Source organism: Netta rufina, assembly GCF_964035555.1.
Source record: "Netta rufina genome assembly, chromosome: 16".
NCBI lineage: Eukaryota > Metazoa > Chordata > Aves > Anseriformes > Anatidae > Netta > Netta rufina.
The window spans coordinates 816,882-823,290 of NC_140140.1; positions in this window are offsets into that span (position 1 = coordinate 816,882).

Below are 6,409 nucleotides of genomic sequence, written 5' to 3' on the forward strand. Positions count from 1 at the left end.
GGACACCTTGCTCCAGCTGAAAGCCAAAATGTACTTGGCACCCAATCTGGCTGCTTCCTAATATCTACCAGAAACCTATCTGCTTTTCTTGCCATTTAAATCCAGTACTTATCCTTGATTCATCACTTGGGCCCAATGTTTCAAGGACTGGTATTTCGTTTTGTGTCAGTTGGGGTATCAGCAAGGTTCACTGTAATGTTAAACCCTATGGCCTGGTCCAAACGGACAAAGGGTGGAGATTGTAATGGAAGTCAGAAGTCACATTAAAGGGCTAGCAATAAAACTGGGGGAAGTTGGCTGGAGTGGGTTGCCAGTGCTTGGGGACTGGCGGGGCATCAGTTGGCTGGTGGTGAGCAATTGCATTTGTGCAATCACCTGTTTTGTGTTTTTATTTTCCTCTTTTTTTTTTTTTTTTCCTATTAGATGGTATTCATCTCAACCCAAAGTTTTACTCAACTCAAAAGTTTTCTTTTTTTTCCCCCCCATTCTCTTTTCCTTCCTACTGTGGGGGAAGCAAGCAAAAGGCTGTGTGGTGCTTGTCTGCCTGACAGGTTAAGCCACAACAGTCATTTTTAGCATCCAATGTGGGGCATGAAGGGTTGAGATAACAACAGATCTGACCGGTGTGTGTTAGAACAAATTTGTTTATAATTTGTTTTAAGTATTCCATTAATTTAATATTTGCTGGTCACAACATTGATTTATTTGCTCTCAAAGTTTATTTATTTGTTCGCAATGTTCTTTTATGTAATGCTGGCTTGCTGTTTCTCACTTCTGAGGACTGTCTTAAGGTTGGTTTTGGTTTCCTCAGTTTATATATAATATTCACTTATGTTACACTGTCCATGAGCCTAATCTTATATTTGTATTCAGCACTGCTGTCATCCTTGTACTTTGGGAACTATTTTATGGAAATTATTATTAAGTACACTTTTTACCTTTTCTCCACAGGAAGCCGATCTGTGGAGGACACCTTCCCCTTCTCCTCCAGGCTATTTTCAATGTCTCTTCAAAACTTTAAATATTCTCAAGATGTTCAAACGAGCATATTCCTACTGCTATACCTCCTGAATGTGTTTCAGGTTTTGTCTAATGTTAAACAACTATTTAAGAACACCACCCAGAGGTCTGTCCTGAAGCAGGAAAGCTGAGTGTCAGGGAATGTGGGAGGATACAAGCAGCAGAATAGTGCTACAGTGCTTTGGAACTTCACCCCTGAACAAATGCAGAACACTGAAAAACTGGTAAAAACGTTGTTGTTGCCCTGGCAAATCCAAAGAGACACAAATCACTGCAACGTGCTGGGGCTTGGCCTATGCCTACCAAGCCACACTCAACACTAATCCAGCTCCCACCAGAGATGCTGCAGCTAATTCAACCCCAGTAACAGACACTGCAGCTAATCCATCTCCAGCAACAGACACTGTGGCTAATCTAACTTCTGCTACAAGCACTGCAGCTCCTCACACTCCCACCACAAACACTGTGGCTGAAGCAGAGAGCTAACCCACAATGGTATCAGCCACCCCTGTAGTCAAGAAGAAACAACAGCAATAGAAATCAGCTCATATGGTATGGGAAGAAGCAGTGTCTCCTCGGAGGTACCAGGAGGAAGAACTGGAGGAGGCAGGCTGCTCTGCAGCAGGACCATCACAAGAACAGAATGGGGAAGAGACAGAACTCCTAAATGAGTAAGAAACCACCCGATCCTGATCCCTGAGAGAACTGTGAGGTATACAAAAGGATTTCAGCCCTCATCCAGGTGAGCACAGTGTCACCTGGCCACTCTGATGTTGTCGTAATGAGGGCAGTAGCCTGGAATTAGAGGGCAGGGAAGCCAAGCAGCTGGGATCCCTCTCTAGGGGAGGAGGAATTAACAAAGTGATAGGAAAGGGGGCCGAAGTGCTCAGCTTCTGGAGACAACTCCTGTCAGGCATCAAGGAAAGGCATCCTTTCAAGGAAAATGCTATATGTCACCCCGGTAAGTGGACCACCGTGGAGAAAGGTATCCAGTACCTGAGGTGCTGAAGGTGATTTATAATGACCTGGATAACAAGTAGGTAAACAAAGATCCAGACCAAGTCCAGTGCACATGGTCAATGAGGCAGAAGTTTGTACAGAGTGCACCATCATTGTGTGCCAATACGCAGGCAATGACAACTGGAAAGACGGAGACGAACCAACAGTGGGTGTAGTGGTCAGCCAACTCCAGCAAAATGAAGAAAATTTCTCTTCTTCTCCATGGGTCTGCATCTCACTGATGCAAGTACCAAGAGGTCCAGAAACTCAAAGAGAACATACCTTCCTTCCCACCTGTACAGACCAGTATCTCAGCTATTAGGAGCAAGCATTTGTCTACTCAAGAGAGAGGATATAGTGGGTACACACCACGTGCCACCCTGTGATTTTTTAACCTACCTGACCACACAGAGGACACGAGGAAGCAGGATGGAAAATCTGCCTTGAAGCTAGAAGGGTAGATATGCGAGTTGTAAGAATAAAACAGCCACCAAAAGGGGTTCTTCCAGAAAAATTACTGCTCCAGTTTCTATTGGCAGTCCCACAAATGGAGTAGAAGGGCTGATCTTATGTCTGACCTAAATGGAGGGACTTCTGATTTGCACTTCAAAGAATTAAGTAATGAACACTGCAGCCAGGACTAGAAGGACCCTGCCTTCAGCCAGGTACTGGTAGGCTTTTGACACAGCTGTCTACCTTGCCTGGACTCTCAGAGAACCCTTTTGTTGTGGGGTTGCTGAGAGCTGAAGAACAGCAGGTGCCAATTGCAGCCACAACAGTGCAACAGCAGCAATATCGCACCAAGAGTCCCTGATTCCCATCCACGAGCTGATTCATCACCTAGAGACCCAAATAGCAATCAGGAAGACTTGTTCATCCTTTAATAGTCCCATATGGCCAGTGAGGAAGTCTAATGGTGAGTGGAGGCTAACACACTACCATGAACCCACCAAGGCAAGCAACGGTGGAAACAACCACCAGATGGCTGGAAACATATCCTGTGCCCCATGCCACTGCTCAAAACAATACTCTAGGCTTGGATAAACAAGTCTTATGGTGACTTGGAGCCCCAAAAAGAACTGAATCAGAGAATAGGACTCTTTTCTGAAACAACTTCATAGACACCTGGGTCAAAGAGCATTGACCAGGTATATCACATCCCCTATCATGCACCAGCCTTAGGGAAAATTGAATGATACAATGGACTGTTAAAGACCACACTTCAGTGCAATGGGTGCTGGGACATTCAAACATTGTGATACACATTTAGCAAAAGCCCCTTGGTTAGTTAACACTAGAGAATCTGCCAGTTGAGCTGGCCCTTCCCAATCAAAACCGCTTATGTACTGTAGAAGGGGATAAAATTCCTGTAGTGTGTGTGTGCAAAACACGCTGAGGAAGACCATCTAGGTTATTCCTGCCTCAGGCAAAGGCAAGCCCAGCTGCGGGATTGCTTTTGTTCAGGTACCTGAGTGCACTTGGTAGATAATGCAGAAGGATGAGGAAGTCCACTGCGTATCTCAAAGGAATTTGATTCTGCGTGAGAATAGCCCATGACTTGAACTGTACAATGCCAATTGCTATATAATGCTGTACATCATGTCAATGGTGTTACAGTAAGAATCATCCAAACAAATGAAGAATAAATCTTGATGGAACCAGGCAAGTGAAGTGGTGATGGAGCCAGAGCTGGCTTCAGCATGCAACAACACCACAAACTCTCTCTACTGACCTAAAGGATAGTTACAATGAACAGAGCCCAAAGTCATATACTAAATGAACTCAATGGACATTTTAGATAGCCCATAGTCTAAGGAAATTATATTTGTGTGTGTACATCAAGGGATGGAAAAGGTGGTGGTAATTAGAAAGGAGGACATTGTGGAAAGCATGGGACCCGAGCATAATTTAAATGGCATAAAATAAAGGGTAGAATTTATCCTGGTTTGGTTGGGATAGTTTTCTTCATGGTTGCTCATATGGTACTATGTTTTGGATCTGTAATCACAGAATCACAGAACTGTAGGGGTTGGAAGATCGTTGGATCCAACCCCCCCAAAGCAGGTTCCTCAGAGCAGGCTGCCCAGGTAGGCATCCAGGCAGGCCTTGGATATCTCCAGAGAAGACTCCACAACCTCCCTGGGCAGCCTGTTCCAGTGCTCCGTCACCCTCACCATGAAGAAGTTCTTTTGCATGTCGGTGCAGAACTTCTTGTGCTCTAACTTGCAGCCATTGCCCCTTGTCCTATCCCCACAAACCACTGAGAAGAGGTTGGCTACATCCTTCTGTCTCCCACCCCTCGGATATTTATATACATTGAGGAGATCCCCTCTCAGTCTTCTCTTCTCCAGGCTGAACAGACCCAGGTCTCTCAGCCTTTCTTCATAAGGAAGATGCTCCAGGCCCCGTATCATCTTTGTGGCCCTCTGCTGGACTCTTTCCAGGAGATCCCTGTCTTTCTTGTACCGGGGAGCCCAGAACTGAACACAGTACTCCAGGTGAGGCCTGACCAGGGCAGAGTAGAGGGGGAGGATCACCTCCCTTGACCTGCTGGCCATGCTCCTTTTAATGCACACCAGGATCCCATCAGCCCTCTTGGCCACCAGGGCACACTGCTGGCTTATGGTCAACATGTCATCCACCAGGACCCCCAGGTCCTTTTCGTCAGAGCTCCTCTCCAGCAGGTTGTCCCCCAGCCTGTGCTGATACTTCAGGTTGTTCCTTCCCAGGTGCAGGACTCTACACTTGCTCTTATTAAATCTCATTTGGTTTCTTCCTGCCCATTTATCCAGCTGGTCCAGGTCTCACTGAATGGCAGCACAGCCTTCTGGCGTGTCAGCCACTCCTCCCAGCTTTGTGTCATCGGTGTACTTGCTGAGGGCAGATGCTATTCCCTCATCAAGGTCGTCAGTGAAGATGTTGAACAAGACCAGACCCAGCACCGACCCCTGGGGAACACCGCTAGTCACAGGCCTCCAGCCAGTCTCTGCTCCGCTGACCACCACCCTCTGAGCTCGGCCAGTCAGCCAGTTCTCAGTCCACCTTGCCATCCACTCATCTATCCCACACTTTCTCAGCTTTGCTAGTAGGATGTCATGGGAGACAGTATCAAAAGCCTTACTAAAGTCAAGGTAGATGACATCCACCGCTCTCCCCCCATCTACCCAGCTGGTGATGCCATCATAGAAGGCAACGAGGTTGGTCGAGCACGACTTCCCCTTAGTGAATCCATGCTGACTACTCCTCATAACCTTCTCTTCCAATTGCTTGGAGATGGCATCCAGAACAAGCTGCTCCAATACCTTTCCAGGGACAGAGGTGAGACTGACTGGCCTGTAGTTTCCCAGATCCTCCTTCCTGCCCTTCTTGAAGACCAGAGTGACATTGGCTATCTTCCATTCTTCAGGCACCTCACCCGTTCTCCAGGACCTTTCAAAGATGATAGAAAGCAGTTCGGCGATCACATCTGCCAGTTCCCTTAGCACATGCGGATGCATCCCATCGGGACCCATGGATTTGTGTACGTTGAGCCCACTCAGATGTTCCCGAACCACTCTCACATCCACCAGGGGGGAGCCCTCCATTTCCCAGACCCTTTGTCCTACTGCCAGGGGCGAGGAGTCCCGGGGGAGTGTCCTTGAAGCAAAGAAAGCATTCAGTATCTCTGCCTTCTCAGCATCTCCCGTGACCAGGACACCCCCCTCATTCAGCAAGGGACCCACATTATCCCTAGTCTTCCTCTTGCTGTTTACATACTTGAAAAAACCCTTCTTATTATCCTTTATCTCTTTTGCAATCCTCATCTCTAGGTGGGCTTTAGCCTTCCTCATCACGTCCCTGCAGGCCCTGACAATACATCTATACTTCTCCCAAGAGGACAGGCCCTTTTTCCACATTTCATAGACCTTCCTCTTCCTTTTGATCTTATTGATGAGCTCCTTGCTCATCCACGCGGGTTTCCTGCCCCCCTTCCCCGATTTCCTATTCTTCGGGATGCACTGACCCTGAGCATGGAAGAAGTGCTGCTTAAATGTAGCCCAGCTCTCACAAGCACCCTTGCCTTCTACCAACCTATCCCATGAGATACTCCCAAGCAGGTCCTGGAAGAGGTCGAAGTTGGCTTTTCGAAAGTCCAGGGTAGCAATCCTACTCTTAGCCTTACTTCCTTTGCTTAGTTCCATCTGGAACTCCGCCATCTCATGGTCGCTGCATCCCAAGCTGCCCCCAACTTTCACATCCCCGACAAGGCCATCCCTGTTGGTAAGAACGAGGTCCAGGAGCACTCCCCGCCTCATCAGCTCCTCCACCACCTGCGTCAGAAAATTGTCCTCAATGCATTGTAGGAACCGTTTGGACTGCTCATGCCTGGCTGAGATGCTTACCCAGCAGA